This window comes from Lepisosteus oculatus, chromosome 1 (genome assembly GCF_040954835.1).
Source record: "Lepisosteus oculatus isolate fLepOcu1 chromosome 1, fLepOcu1.hap2, whole genome shotgun sequence".
In the NCBI taxonomy this organism is placed as follows: domain Eukaryota; kingdom Metazoa; phylum Chordata; class Actinopteri; order Semionotiformes; family Lepisosteidae; genus Lepisosteus; species Lepisosteus oculatus.
The window spans coordinates 70,206,854-70,222,997 of NC_090696.1; the positions used below are offsets into that span (position 1 = coordinate 70,206,854).

At 34.2% G+C, this 16,144-nt stretch overlaps 1 protein-coding gene across 13 annotated transcripts in view; it reads right to left on the reverse strand.

The window, feature by feature from the left end:
• The window catches only part of adgrl3.1 (adhesion G protein-coupled receptor L3.1), a 340,584-nt gene extending 332,890 nt beyond the window's left edge, over positions 1-7,694 (reverse strand). For all 13 annotated transcript variants that reach the window (XM_069192140.1, XM_069192148.1, XM_069192139.1 and 10 more), the window contains exon 1: positions 7,152-7,694. The gene's annotated coding sequence lies outside the window, so the exon portion shown is untranslated. The remainder of the gene's footprint in view (positions 1-7,151) is intronic.
• Positions 7,695-16,144: the final 8,450 nt, after the last annotated feature.

Genomic DNA, 16,144 nt, shown 5'->3' on the forward strand with positions numbered 1-16,144 from the left:
GTCCATGTGTTGTTGTTTTTTTCCAGGTGCTCTTACTTCATTTCCCAGTGCAATGACATGGTGTCCAAGTCATTTGCCATTTCTATACTGCCCTCTGAATGTACATTTTTTGTCTGCCCTGCAATGAGATGTCAGTGTGCACACAGTTCCTGTCAGGTTAAGATCCAGCTTTCCACAACTCTCTAAGGATAAATTTGCTGAAAATGGATGGATGGATGTGATGATGGTAATCATACAAAGCATTCCTCAAGACATGCGGCATAATAAAAGATCACTGCTGCCATTGTTACGGTAAAATGACATAATGTTTTTGTGTTTTCTAGATTTGTTCTTGCTCTTCTTATATATTATTTTTCTTTACTGGTTTTACTTAGGTTTTTCACTATTTCTATATTATTACTGTATCCCACCATTAAGGTTACATTTATAACACTTACTGTTTGTTCTTCATCTAGTTTAATTGTTTCATTTTTTACTCTCAGACTTGCTAAGCTTGGTCTTAATAAAAAGATAAGGAGGCAGCTTGTTTTAAGCAAATTCATGACTTCAATAATGCTTATCTTGGTTTATTGTTCTCAATGGTTTTAATTAATCAATCTGTTTCTTTTTCTGAAATAGCGCAACAAAAGAGTATCCTCCACACACTTCTATAGAATCAGTGTTTCTTTCTACAAATCATTGGAACGATGTACAGTATGTGATGACATGACTGCAAACATTCAGGCTTTAGAACAGACCAGCAGATCTGGGCTCCAGCCCTTTTTGGCAGTCAGTTCCAGTTTTCACAAACATATGTAAATAGGGTTTAACAGTTGCAAAGATAAACAGCACTGCATGTAAAAAAGAACTTGGTGGAATGTTTTGCTATAATGCAAAAGGGCTTGCTAGATTGCAAATCATGGCTGGTAAAAAACCTGTACCCAACCTAGTATCTTTGCATGCTAAAGTATTGGCAAAGTTTAAATAAACATTATTTTTTGTATGTCATGTATTTCTAGGATTTGTTTTGAAGACAATCAAGGTAAGTCTACTGTATACATAAAGAGGAGGTACACACAAAACCTACTTACTGTCAGAAACTGCACTTTTAGACTAAACTACACATATGAAAATTATTTTATTTTTCCTGTCAATGCATGTTTTTCTTGCTAAATACTATATATGTTATATATTATATATTGTATATTATATATTATATATTATATAAACACATCTGCAAAAAAAAACTCCTAGCTTTACTTGGATATGACTTCATGATCCAACAGTAGTCTGTTTGGTTACATTCCTAATATGTTATCACTATATTTATTCAGACTGACCTGGCACTGCTGTGTGCAAGTACGTGATTTATGGTTACTGATAATGTGATTTTGAAAGTATATGCTGTAAATATACAGTATTAACAGTCACATCGTTTATAGGACACAACTGAAAATTGAACACAATTCGAATGACTTGGCTAATGATAAAAAAGAAGACCCCCTACTTGACTTAATCCTATTTGCAGATTAAAATATTAAGGTAATGAAGTCAGTTGAAATCTAAATCTGTTAAGTCTTAAATATTAATATCTGATATTCACTACATCCCCGTGTTTTATCATAATTGTTGATATTTCTCTGATTTCTTCTTTAGACTGGGGTATACCGATCCATGGGCAGGCTTTTATCTCGACAGTGATGTAAGGAAAAATAAAATAATCAGCCATCGGCCATTTCTGTTGCAGCCGAAAACGTTCATCAATATTTTTGCTTGTTGTTGCACAGCATGTTATGATGCATTAACAGTGAGCTAAGTACACATTAGCTTTAAACATGTCTGAAAGAATTATTCTGAAGCATATAGAAATAACAGGCCAGTTGATTGCATACTATGCACATGTTTTACCTGGAGCCAGTTCTGGTAAAGTTTTCAACACAATCAAATGCGAGGCACCTCAAGGCAGTCAACCCACTGGATAAAAATGATTTCCTTAAGACAGCTACAGAAAAGAATGGCTGCCAAAATGTGCTAAAGCAGCTGTTTTTTCAAACACTAAAATCTTCAAAGAAGATTCAAAGATGGTGAGGATGAAAATACCAGCCGTCTAACACAGTTATTACTGTAACTCTGGATAGTCAGCCATTTCTAGTTGTTTGAAGATGAAAGATGTTGGATTCCACCATCTCACTGAAAGTCTGGAACCTTATTACAAGGATCTCTGGACGTTTGCCTGACAAAACACTGCTACAACTCTACAGTGCCATTTTTATTATTAGCTGAAGTATTGTTTTCCAATTTCATTATATTAGCATTCATGTAACATTTTTAGATTAATTTCTGAAAATAAGCCATGTAGTTCTACTCTGACATTTTTGTGTATCAAGTTAATAAAGAGTACTTGAATGCAGTTCCTCCTACGAAATCATGTACTACAGTATCAAGTTTCTATTTCTGTATTTTGCCATTTCATAAAAGCACTAGTAATGCAAAAGTAATGTCAAAACTTTGTTTTTGTCTGTTTTTTTAAAATTGAATGAGCCTGGACTGATTTTTTGTTACAAAAGTCTCAGAAAAGAAAAATCACCCACAGCTTAAATGTTAGTGTGAACTCTTCAAAGTACTTAACGTGAAGTAAAACTAAAGGCTAAATATCAGCATCAGCGTCATTATCAGACCATTGGAAAACTATGGGTTACCTATATGTTTTAAGATTTAATTTTTATTTTCTTCATATGAAGACAACAAACAACAGGCCTGCTTAAGTAATTCAAACCTTCTAAGGGAATTATGCAGGTTTGAAGGATCTGCTTAAAACCCTTTATGAGTGCTTTTGTCTTTGATTTTCCTGATATAAACAGTTTCTACTGGTTTATCCCATTGGGAGCTACTCCTTTCTATCTCTTAATGGGTTTTTCATTGCCTCAGGGGTATTATAGTGAGGGACTTACATGAAAGCCCATGATGTCAAATAAATCAGTCTAACATCTTTTAATTGGGCATTAGAGGTCACTTAACAATTCCTGTAAAAATCATCATCACTATGTATGAAGTATCTAGCTTATCAATACTGTTGTGTCATTGATATCCATATATATTAAATCTGGTTATTTCAATTTTTCCATCATAGCAGCAATGTTGGAACTATCCAAACAGTGGTTGGCAGCACCTTCACAACTGAGGGTTATCTGATCTGATCAGCATCCCCAAATTGAGTTTAGACATCAGATGTTTTACAACTGACAGACACTAGAATGTTCTGATTCTTAACAGCCGTGTGACCGAAAAAACACTACTTAAAAGGTAGACGGCAAAGGAGAAAAAAAGTAAATGAAGAAAATGAGCAAAATGGTCTGATATTGGATAAAGTGAGTTCCGGTGCTAAAATTGAAACATTCTTTGCCACATGGATTACCATTGGCAAACCAAAACATATCAGGTATTGAGATTCAGAGGGACTCAACTTACAGTACATTCATGGAAGTAAGTCTGAGTTTGTATTGGAATACATTCTTGTAAATAGATCAAAGGTGGTGTCATTTTATATCATTGTAGAGTCTGATCTTAACTACTGAGGATTTTTTACATTATGAACATGATTTTTCAGAGATAATGGGGAAAAAAGGGTGTCACGGTGGTGCTATTTGTGTGAAGATAGTATGTGCTCCTGGTGTTCGCATGGGTTTCCTCTGGGTGCTCCAGTTTCCCATCACATACTGATAGGTTAATTGGCTTTTGGCAAAATTGGCCCTAGTGTGTTTGTGCGAGTTTCTGTTTATGCCTGTGTCTGTCCTGTGAGGGACTGGCATCCTGTCCAGGGTGTGTCCTGCCTTGCGCCCACTGGTCGCTGGAATGGGTTCTGAATCCCCCACAACCCTGTATTGGATAAAGCAGTCAGAAAAGGGATTGATAACGGGGAAAAAATTAGCCTGTTTCTAAGTGCATTGGGGGTGGTTGATGTTGGTAATTGAGTTTAAACTTTGGATGCAGTGTTTTGGGCTCTGTACTGTACCTCACATAGTAGCCTGTACTTTTTTGTGTGTGTAAATTATAATCAATTCGTGTTTTGTATGTTGGGGTTAATAAATCCTTGCATTTTATACATATATGTCCTATACATTTTTCAACTATCGCAATGTTGAAAAAAAAAGCCACATTATCTCACTTGTTATATTCTTACCTCTGGGTTTTTTTTTACTTTAAGAAATGCATTTTCCTGAAGCTGGGGTTAGGAATGACTAATATTTCATTGATACTAAATTTCTATAAATTCGACTAACACCTTCTTTAAATGAAGAGGATTAAGATCCAAGGTCAATACTCATTGAAAATGCAATTCAATGAATTCAATGCAATTTTGTTAACTAAAGTCAAAGGTCACCAGTGATTTTAGGGCACAATTGTAAGTAAAAGGGGTCTTGGGAATAAACCTGTAATTAATCCTGGAGCTTATTAAAAAAGACTCTATATAACAATGTCTGTTGCTCAATGAAAACCATGAATAACTAATTTGTATATCAGGAATTAAAGGTCACAGGGTTACTAAAAGCACTACAATTGAGGACGCAAGCTTAACATTTAAATAAATTTACATAAAATTTCGGAACTTCCGAAAGCAGCAAAAATATAAAGTAATTATTAAAAGCTGGTGAGGGGTAGGTGTCTTTACTGTTGGTCATCCTTTCCTTTGCTCACCAGTAAAATACATTTTTAGTTATATATATTTTTTAAATATACTTTGAAATATTTCATAAATAAACACTTAAAAACCTATCTGTAGATACCTGCAAGCAAGACATGAAAGTATGTGATGCTGAGTACTTTCAAGACAGAATGTCATTGGCTGACATGACACCTTCCTATAATGATAAGTGTACTGGATTTCGTTGTGTAGATTTAATAATTGAATCATGATGCTTAATAACACATGCAAAGCAACACATGGAATGAAGAACAGATGAAGGCGCAACAAGCAGATCTGTTTATACTGATTATTAATAAATCAAAATGCCAAGGAATAAATACCAGAAATTGTAATCCTGCTGAGAGTGCTTAGCCTTAAGTGAAGAAAAAGATTCATCTGAAGATTTGATAATCTGGTGACTTAAGTAAATAGGGTGATAACCAGGAAATTTTATGAATTATTCAAACCGAACATATAATTCCTTATGAATGTCTTGTATTTTTGGTATTTGTGATACATATATTTTAGACTCACAATATGGCAAGTGGAAGCGATAAAGTTTCAATCAACTCCCACAGAGTTAAAAGGAGGATATGAATGAGACAGAAAAAATGCCAACAGCATCTCTGCATTGGAAAGCTTTGGACTTTTGCAAAACAGCAGAAGACTGCTTAAGAATTTCACATGAAAGACAGAACATGGTTTCTGGGAATTATTTCTTGAGATATTACCATACAGCCTGCTTCCAAAACTTAATCACAGTTTTGTTTCTGACATGCAAAAGCTACAAGCTAGACATTGCTCAATGATTTGCATTTTCCCATTTAACAACAAAAAACAGAAAATCCTTTTAAATTAATACATTTATGTTAAAAAGTGGCGTTAATATGTATTACACCATACGTACTTATACTTTGTTGGTGTTATGCACTGGAACAAGTTGTACCTAATAAAAAAGTTTTCCCAAAAACAGACTTTAGGAGTACCTCATAAATTTGTATACTTTTTTGTAGTCTAATTCTATCAAGGGTAATAATTAATTGTTATTTACTAAGAAAAAATAATCTGTTAAGATATACTTTATTGCACTTTTAATATCAAGTACAATAACACTAAAATAAAATAACTTAGTATAATTGTTTTTTTTTAGTATTATTGTTATAATGTTATGAAAACGGACAACAGTACAATCGGATTTTTCTAACGCAATGCTCTTCAGGCAGTTTTATGTAAATTTAAAGGCACAAACCATGGAATTATCTCATATGTCTTTCACTCAATTTATTTTAATTAACAATAAACAAGTAGCATATTCGCTACCGATACAAAACTACAACTGCCTCTAAATGCGTCACTTGTTCCCCTATACAGTGTGCTGAGGTACTGTACACCTGTGCGCGGCAGAAGGTTACGAAGCGTATCCACTCTCCACCTCGACTGTATATATAATGTATCGTTACATTAGAGAAGTCCTATGGATACAATATCAACTAACACAAGAGCACAACAATAAATGAAATACTCCATCATACATTTTAAACGCGACCGATTCATCACATAATCAACGCTGTTTTGAGATATCCAGGCATAAACTAGCAGCACTTTTAAATAATTATTAAACTTCTGCTGGTAATGAATAACGCTAAAAACAGGAAAAACACAGTCATGGGATGAAGTAAGAATACATTAGTGAAGACTCTGTTGAATCACAAATAACTTTAAAGAAATTATTAGACCCCGTAGCCAAAAACATTTAAAGTCAACTCACAGATAAATAGTTTGATACGCCAGATACAGTGTTTTATTTTACTTTTTTATCAAACACTGTTACCTTGGACAATGCACATGCATACACATCAATATATTTTCTTAAAAAATGATTGTATATTACGTAATGTATATAGAATAACTATACCATCTTGTACGTTTCTTCCAGTATTGCTATCCTTTCATTTACCAATCCTTGCGTAGCTGCGGGTATGAAAACGGGTGGTCTTTGGTATTCACAGAAACAAATAAAACTGCAATTAGTAATCCCATGGTTCGCAAAGACAAAAGCAATTGTAGAAATGTCAATGTCTGACCCTTTCCATGAAGAAGGCTTTGCTTTGTTAATAGCCTGCCCCCGTTTATGTTAAAGCACCTGGTGCTTGAATCCACCTTACAAATGTAAAATTCGCTCCTTATTTCGAGGGCAAAATGCACTTATCACTACACAAAAATGTTCAGTCATATCTCACATTAAGCGACGCCCATTAAATAGCGTTCCCCTAGACACCAGTAAGTACGATTATTAATATCCAGTGTCAAAGCAATTAACTTAAAACTGCATTAATTCCAACTGCTAAAGAACTGATACGCGTAAAATAATAACTATATGAATATATCATTCTAGTATATTTTCTCCGGAATAGTAAAATACAGGTATGAGTAACAGAAACAGACAGATTACTGAACAATCTTTATTTCGGAAATTGAGAAGGCTTACCACATCTCAGAAGCCGCTGATGAGCCTGCAGCAATAAGCTCCTTCAAGTCGTGCCATTGAAAACACCAAGAACGGAATTGCTCATATATTGTCTTTTCCCTTAGAATATCGTCCTTGCGCGCAAAGCACTCTACTACAGATAGGTACACCCGTCTACATATAGATATACCTTCATCCCAGTAATTCACTTTGAAACCACTTGTATTTTCCAGAATGATGCGATGTTAATTTGCAGCAAATGTCTAGTATCCGTTCATTAAGAATGAAGATATCAGGGAAAAAAATAAAAACCTCCTTATTTTGTATCCAGATCACTCCCCCACCTTCACACAAACCGCGTCCTCTTCCACTGCATTAGGTCTTTTTTTTTCGCAGAAGGGGAAAGCAACGACTGACCCAGTAAGGTATCCAGGGTTTTTGCCCGTGTTTACAAGCCCGCAGTAAAGGACTCCAGAAAATGTTTGCTTGCAAACAGAGCTCTCTGAGAAAATGACAAACCAATTTCGAAGCTGTGTTCTGCGAGATACAGTCCGAGAAAGAGAAGGGAAAGAACGGTGAAAATAAAACCCGGAACTGGATCGGCTCTCACTACACGGACTCGGGCTCCATCTAGCAGCAAATGTAGGGTAAAATACTGCACAACCAGCATTACCTTACCTGCATTAATTCAAATCTTTATTGCTTTTGTCTTTGTCATTTATGTGTATTCTTATTTTATAATGCTGCGAAAATATTACAAACCAACCAGTTCGTCTGTAAGTCAAGAAATATATATTTTTTGTTTTTGTTTTGTACATTAATAAGACCAGTTGTTATACATATTAAATACGGTGTATATACTGTACAGTATATTCAAGACATATACAGTGCATATATTATTCACTGAAAAACGTAAGCGAGGCAAATTGTGTTCATATTTAATTTTGCAGCTCTAACTAGCTGATACAGCAACTCCCAGATTTATTCACATCCTTCATAAAATCTAAACATTATTTAGATTGTAAAAAAAACTAAATTTAAGTGTCCATCAAGACGTTTCAAAATATATAAAATTACAAAATACCAGTATCATACACAGTAGTGTGTTCTGTATATCAATAGCAAAACTGTAGGAAAAATAAAAAGTAACAAAACATATTATAACATATGGCTTTCTAAAAACGTTGTGTTTAAATTTATTTTCAAAGCTTTACTGTATGTAAAAAATGCTTTTAAATTTTATCTGTCTTGGTTTTCTGGTAATCTGGATGCTTGAAAAAAATATTTCGCTTCTTGAATTCACCTTGATTGGCAAGGGATATGAAAGCAGTCGATACACTTTGTCATCATGGGGAAAGTCAGAGAATTTCAGATAAAGGGTTACTGACCTTCAGAGTTCTGTTGATGACTTTAAAAAATCATACAAGGGTCAAAATCATTTTCAGCCACATCATGTCATCAAGAAATTGGAGGCTATTGGAATGGTTGCAGGCTCACAAGGAAGGGGACACAAGAAAAGTCTGCTCAAATGTGAGCTTGGAAAGAAATGTTCTAAGAGGCTAATTGATACTCTGAGGCAAAGATTGAGAATAGTCAATAAACATTGACATCTTCAGTATACAAAGTTACCAAGACCTTACATTGACCTCATGAGTTTGATGTCCAAAGCAGAATTATAGCTCCCATCATCTGATACACAGCAGAATTCTACTATGACATAATAGTGTGCGAATAAGAGGTGTGAATTTGCTAAATTGCATCTAAATAAGTCCTAGTGTAACATACCTATTGTATATGGTTTGTATGTTCATAATATAATAATCGAATATAATCTGATCATTTTGCACATTCTCATTACGTTCAATGCAAGAAATCTGGTAAAGGAAGGTGAAACACATGTTGTGGAGAACACTATCTCTTCTGTAAGCCTGCAGCTGAATCTGTCTTGCTTTTTTCTTTTCAGTTTTCTGGTCTTGGTGTCAGTGTTACAATTGAGGAATGAGTGGATTCAAAAGTATAGATGGTTAGATTAGCACAAGACCTGATGCCTTCTATCAAGAAGCACAAGTTTATTTTTAATACCAAGCCAATTTTTAAAATTTTTTGTTAAAATGTATTCACACTTTATCATGGGTACAAATTAGCATTTATGGATTTTTTTAAAGTTTTTTTTTCCTTTCTTAAGCAGACTGCAACAATGCCACAGTTCTGGGAGAGAGAAGGAGCTTGCTTGGGAATTGTGCTGATAGGAACATCGCAACACGAAACCACCAGGGCATTGAAGATCCATCCCATGCCAGCTAAGCGGCATGTAACAATCTAAGTGGGACTAACTGAGGGATCACTTTTTCACAGCATTAACAATAGCTGCTTGGACAAATGTCTGACCCATAAACTCTATTACAGGTGAGTATGATGAAATTCATTCACCGTAATTAACCTCTACTTGTTCTATTCACTTTACAGCTTCACATTGACCACATTTTTAAACTTACATTCTGTTACTTGTTACAGCAATAATTCTGTCAGTGTAAAGTCAACTCAAAGGTCCCTTACCTTATAATCCAATAAAGTTTGACCGCTCAAAACCTTCAACTTCAACCTGGATCAATGTCATTCACTGGCCTACTGTACCTAGCATATATAAAATTATTCCAGGTCCATCTTTATGTGACTCTATACCATCTTTATGAGTCTATTCCAGTTATAATAATCTACAGACATAACATTCAACTCATACTGTATGGTTGCATGTTACATATTTGCAAATATTTACAAAAAATAAATGATATCTCACCTGAAACAGAAAATAAGGCCAACTTTGTGCCATCTAATGTTGTATTAAAATTGTTTTAAATGAAAGATTGTATTTTTAGTCCACTGCAATTGGTTTCCATTTTGCATGCAACTTTACTTTACTGATGCTCTGTTTTAGGGTCTGACTTTGGTACTACAGTACTTGGCTTGTCTATTTTCTTTTATAGTCTTAAAATATAATTGGAGGTATATATTCTGTATCTCTATATAATCTATATTTGCTCAATATATTTAGGTAAGCAACCAGTGCAATTAACTATCTGGAGTATTTTGTGTGAGTGTAGGTGGGTGTTTTACCTAAAAAAATATTCTTTTTTGTTATAATATTACACATTACATACTGTACTATCACAAAGTTTTCAGATCTGCTCTTTCGGTAAAAAAAAGGCAAATCTACAGTAGGTGTATTACACCAACTACGGTACAAAACAAAATGCTAAATTTTGAGTTAATATTTTTTTTTAATCAAAATATACTTTATTTCCATAACAACATCTCACAAAGGAAACAGTCTCACAAATATGGTAAGCATTCTGACTAGGTATGAACTTCGCATGCAATAAAACCTTTCCAAATGGCGGCGATTGTCCATTATCAATCTGTGCAAGTGGATTTTGAGTTCATATACAGTAACTATGTACTGTAGACCTCATATTGTATCACGTGAAAGAAAGTGGGAAGGCAGCTGTGTCATCGTAAAACCTTAATCAATGGCAGTACAACTCAGGTCGTCACGGGTCGAGGGCCAGCATGTCGTCTCTCTAAATATCGAACTTTAGGAAAGGCTCCAAATTGCCCAATTAAGAAAACAGGTATTCTGCTCATAACAGAAATGTTCTGCCATGTCCATGCTATACTTCAGCAGAGAATGAGATGCCCCTTCTTTCGTGACTTGTAAATCAATTTTGACATTTTATAAGTGAAGAAAATACTAGTGAAGAAAATATATATATATCTGTTTTACTAACCATCCAGCCATTTGCTAACCATTTACTCCTGATGAGAGTCACAGTTATTCAACAGTTTTAAATTAAAAACTAAAGATGTCATACTGAGAGATTCTGTGTAAATGATTGGCTCTCCTAGTTCTCCAGATGGACATGAGCAAATTGATTATTGAAAGCGAAATCTACAGAGGCAGTGAAAGACCTCAGCAACAAAGGTTTTATTTAACAACTAAAAAGCAGACTTCTTAGAAAAAGAATGTTTACAATTAAATATTAATAAAGGTTTTGCTAAGGATTTTGTTTCCTTTAACTGTAGTACTGTACAGAACGTAAATAAAATTGGACAAAATCAAGTCAAGAAAAGAATTAAAGAATCTTGAATACTCTGTGAAAATAAAACTATTGACACATATTTCTATGATGGACAGGCACAGAGGTTTTAGATACTGTGCAAACTGTGGCTAACACTATATAGTACATAAAGCCACATTTCAAATTTTAAAAAAGACCTGTTCTGCTCTATGACAGTACTTTAGAAAAAAATGGCACCAAATCTAATTGTGGAAATTTCAGTTTAATATCTAGTACATTTTAGATATAAGGGTCAATTTTAAGAAATCTGAGGGCAACATTAAACTACTGAGTATGTAATCAAATATGAAAAACAATGGAAAAACAATTCAGATGTATGAAGAAATAAATAAGGTAGTCAAAGAACTTAGATTTATATGTATAGTTTCTTAAGCACATACTACATACATTCAATTTTTATAACAGATCAAAGCATAAAACAAAATACAACTGCAAAATAATGGACACTCTCAAGAAGGAAACAGAAAAGGCAGGCAAGTTGGGCAAATCTTCCCTGATGAAAAGATGAAAGCATCTGTTCACACTGCCACAGTCTTGGCACTAGTAATCTCAACATGACTCTTTCCATAAAAGCATTTTTTTTCTTGACTACCTGTCTATCAACACATTTTGTTTAAACAAGGACTTAATTAAACATGAGAGAAATTAGACTGCTTTAAAAATTGCATATTTAAACTCCATAATGTGTAACAGGGAAGCTACCTCTTGGAGTTGTTCATGTCAATTTATTCCACGACAGGGAGGTTTAGAGATAATGGAGAAACGGAATTAAATGCAAGCATTCATATGAGGATAAAAGTGGAATCTAATGCAGTTGATTTTCCTTATGTTTCTCTATAAATAAGTAGAGAACATAGGAGAAGGTTTCTAGTCTTGCAGTGAGATCGCGATGAGATCAGTTATTTTGGTTAGGTTACTTTTACAGCTCAATCAATCTCATCTCAATCTGTGATCCATCTCAGTGCTAACCTGGCAACTCACAGTTAGTCAAAATTTGTACAGTATTCCAAAATATCATTTTCTATTGGTAAGGGAAATAGGCTTACTGAGAGCATTAAAAATCACCAGCTCATTGGAATCAGTGCTTCATTGGGAAAGGAGATACTATAGGAATTCTCTCGTTGATAGAGCCAGTTCAGCCACCAGTTCAGACTGAAGGAACTCCACTAAGGCATAGTCAAAGAAGGACCAGAGAAGGCCAGTAGGATACTGTAGAAAATCCACACTCTCAGTTAGGTTCGTTTGTGAGAAAGGGAGTTTATTATGTATGCATACAGGAACTGATCAGCCACCGGAGCCGTAGTCAATTCAAAATACAAGGTGGGACTTCCCATTTATATAGTCAAGCAGTTACACAAAAACCAAGCACAGAGGAGGAAGTGTTTCCTGAGGAGTAATACCAATCCAACGGAGTAGTTAAAGTATTTGTGCAATAAGGTGTTAAGCAAAGATATTGCATAACAAAGACAGCTGATTTACGACTCCAGATGTCGATATCCACTCCCCACAAGTCCTTGAACATTATTTTGAAGTCCAGCGGAATTTCAGCTCCGCAAATCTTTTCTGACAACATCTGTTACTCCTCAAACAGTTAAGAACTCCAATATGCTCTTAACCTTTTCCTTCAATATGGACCATATTACGGTGGAAGGGTGATTTTATTACACAAGGGTTTGTCCAGCTATGGCTCTGACTCTGAAATTTTCAGTAGTTTGGACAGTTAATATGAGTAGGTCCTCCTTTGGCATGTATCCAGTTAAGGAGGGACCTGTCACAGATCCTTTTACCAATGATTATGTGCTGAAGTGAAATGCTCATCTGAACCATTTGTACACTTGATATTTTTGCAGTTTCACTGTGTTTAATAAGTTAATGATTTAACTTATTTTGTTATTTGAGAAGTGAGATGGCTATGTTTTATGTATGTCCTGCCTAGCTTCATCTCTAGTCTTGTACAATTCAGCCTTTCTGATGTTTCCCCCTTCATTCATTTGGAGAAGCAATTTCTCACTTCTTGATCTGCTCTGTTCCATCAATAGTTTTCTCATAACAAAATATGCAAAACCCTTCTAATTCTTTATTGATTTCAGAAGGCCTACTCATGCATAATGCCTGCTGCATTTCACCCACATGGATGCTGCACTTCAGTTGTGATGAAGTACTGTAGGTCCCCTTTTATATGTAAGATGCTATAGAAATGTAAAGAATTATTTTATCATCACTGAACAGGCAATATGACTACACACTGCATGGTAAAAAGTCTGAGTCTGTGTTAACATTATATATTAGTGTTCATGCTTTGAAGACAGGTTCTAGAGTGTAATTGAATGCAGTTGTATTTCTTAAGACATAAGGCTTCTAACATATCTTTATGAGCTAACATTCTTATTTTGCCTTGAGGTCAACTTTTGATAAAAAGTGCTATGAGACTGAATTTTATTCCAAATATTCAAATGTGTTATGGAGCTCATCCATCATCTTAACTTCTAAAATACTGGACACGCGGTTCAAAATAAATGTGCAGTATCTTCTTTTCAGGAAAGGACTGATCATTTAATTTATCATGTTCACAGATTTGCTCTACAAAGAGGTGAGATTGGTACTTCCCGGTCTATAAATACTGTAATGGGCCAAAGTGTTTCCTTTACAATCCCAACTGCCAAGATACAGAAAAGTCACAATTGTTCTTGGTAACCATAACCTAGATATACTGTATGAAACTCTTTTAATGAGAGCACCATTTAAATAAGTACAGTATATCCAGTATATGTACAGTATATACAGTAAGAATACTATATATACTCAATAGCCCAGGGGTAACTGAAAATTAAAATGTGGAAATGAGCATTCCAGAAGAATTTGTGGTTGCAGCCATAGAGAAATTCAAAACTAGATTAACAAGCTGTTGAGTACTTGCAGTACTTGCAGTGAATGGTGCGTGTAAGGACATTGTTACTAACAAAGGTTACTGTACAGTATATGCCAACTAAAATGATCCTCGAAGGCATCCTGCTTCTACTGCATTGTACATTGTAGTAGGTGGTTAAATCAGATAACTATTTACAGAGGTTTTTTTCCATTACTAATCATAAGACTTTGCTGTTACTTAATTTAATTAAATGCTTAATTACTGTACACTATTTTAAAATGAAGTGGCATGAAGGTTCAGTGTACAGTAGTTTATTCACCAGTATTGAAACAGTATGTTGGGAGAATCATTTTGAATTTCTTATATTTATTGTTTTCTTTTTGTTTTTCCAACATGCGGATGAATTGCCAGAATATATTGCATTTTTCAAGAACACAGAATTGTGCAATTACTTTTACAGTATAGCATATTGCAATAGATTGAAATAGCCGTATAAAGATGGAATAGATCTTTTAATTTTACTGTACACCTAAATATTGTTTCATCAACAATGTATTATTTCAGTAATGCACTTGCAGAACTTTAAAAATGTATAAGAATGTGATGAAAAAATAATGTATGGTACATGAAAAGGTTAGTTATGGTATATGAATATTATAGTATATTCTAATTTAAGATTACTTTGTAACTCAATAAGACAAATTTGTATGCTGTGCAGTCTTTTTTGGCCAAGGGATGTATTACAGACATAGCGAACACATTTATTTCTATTAAAATATTCACTCCAGAATGATGTAATCACTACCTGGTGGTCGGCACTAACATATTGTTTGATTTATACTTTTAATTGAGAGATGCAGTTTTGTATAAATATGTTAAGAAACACAGGGCAAGTTATGGGAATATGTCAGGGCAAATTTTCAACACAAAACATGTAGGAATATATTGATGCAGCTTCACAGTTCTTGTGCATTTTGCATGTTCTTCCTGAATTCACCGTGATTATGTAACAGATCACCACAACTAATGTTTATATCACCTATAGAAAGTAATAGATAAAGTATTCTTCTCTAAAGAATACTGTATGTACTGCATAAGATATCGGGTCTGCACATATGACATGCATGAAACAACAAATTAATACCACTTTAGTACTTATGTATTTTGTGGTAACAACATTCATCATCACTAAAAAAGAGATCCCAGGAACTTAGAACTTCATGTTCCAGCGTATTATGTTCTTTTGTGTGTTTTAAATTTAATATTTAGATTTAGAACATTTAATTTAATAATTAATAAGAACACTATAAACATGTCTAGTGAATATTACACAGGATTGTGAATTGAAGTGTATTAATATATTGAACGATATGGGCTGAATGGTCTCCTCTCATTTGTAACCTTTCTTGTGTTCGAATAGTATGAAAGAGGATCATGTACCTGTACAAAAGCAGGCGAAGAACAAGTAAACAGAATGTAAAGTGATGTATGATTTTAGAAAAAAATCCTATTTATTTTTTTTCTTTGAAGGAACTCTGACATCCTGCTGGATTAGGCTTGAGATATAATTTCTGAAAATCATGATCTGACCTCTTAAATGAAGCACATCTTTAAAAATGAATCTACTTTATAAGATGTTTCGATAAAGATGTTTTCAATAAAGAGCCTGTATTTTTGTCTTCATTCAAATTTATTAAAAATTAATTGGGCTTTCAGCTGTTAGTTCTGTTAGGTCAACAAGAGTCAGCAGTGTGGAGAGGTATTTAGGTTCCTGGACTCAAAACAGGAAGGTTGTGAGTTTAGATTAGAGCTTCACAGGGCTTATCTTTCCAGTGAATATCTTCCATTGACCAGCTAAAAGAACTGAGTGTCTTTAATCCTAAAAAATTAAATTACAATGAGACTTGATTAGGTATTCCAAATCCACCAAGGTATTGTCAAAGATACCACAATGTACTTCTTAAGAATCAACAAAGAAACACAAAAAAGTTTAAATTAACCAAAAGTGT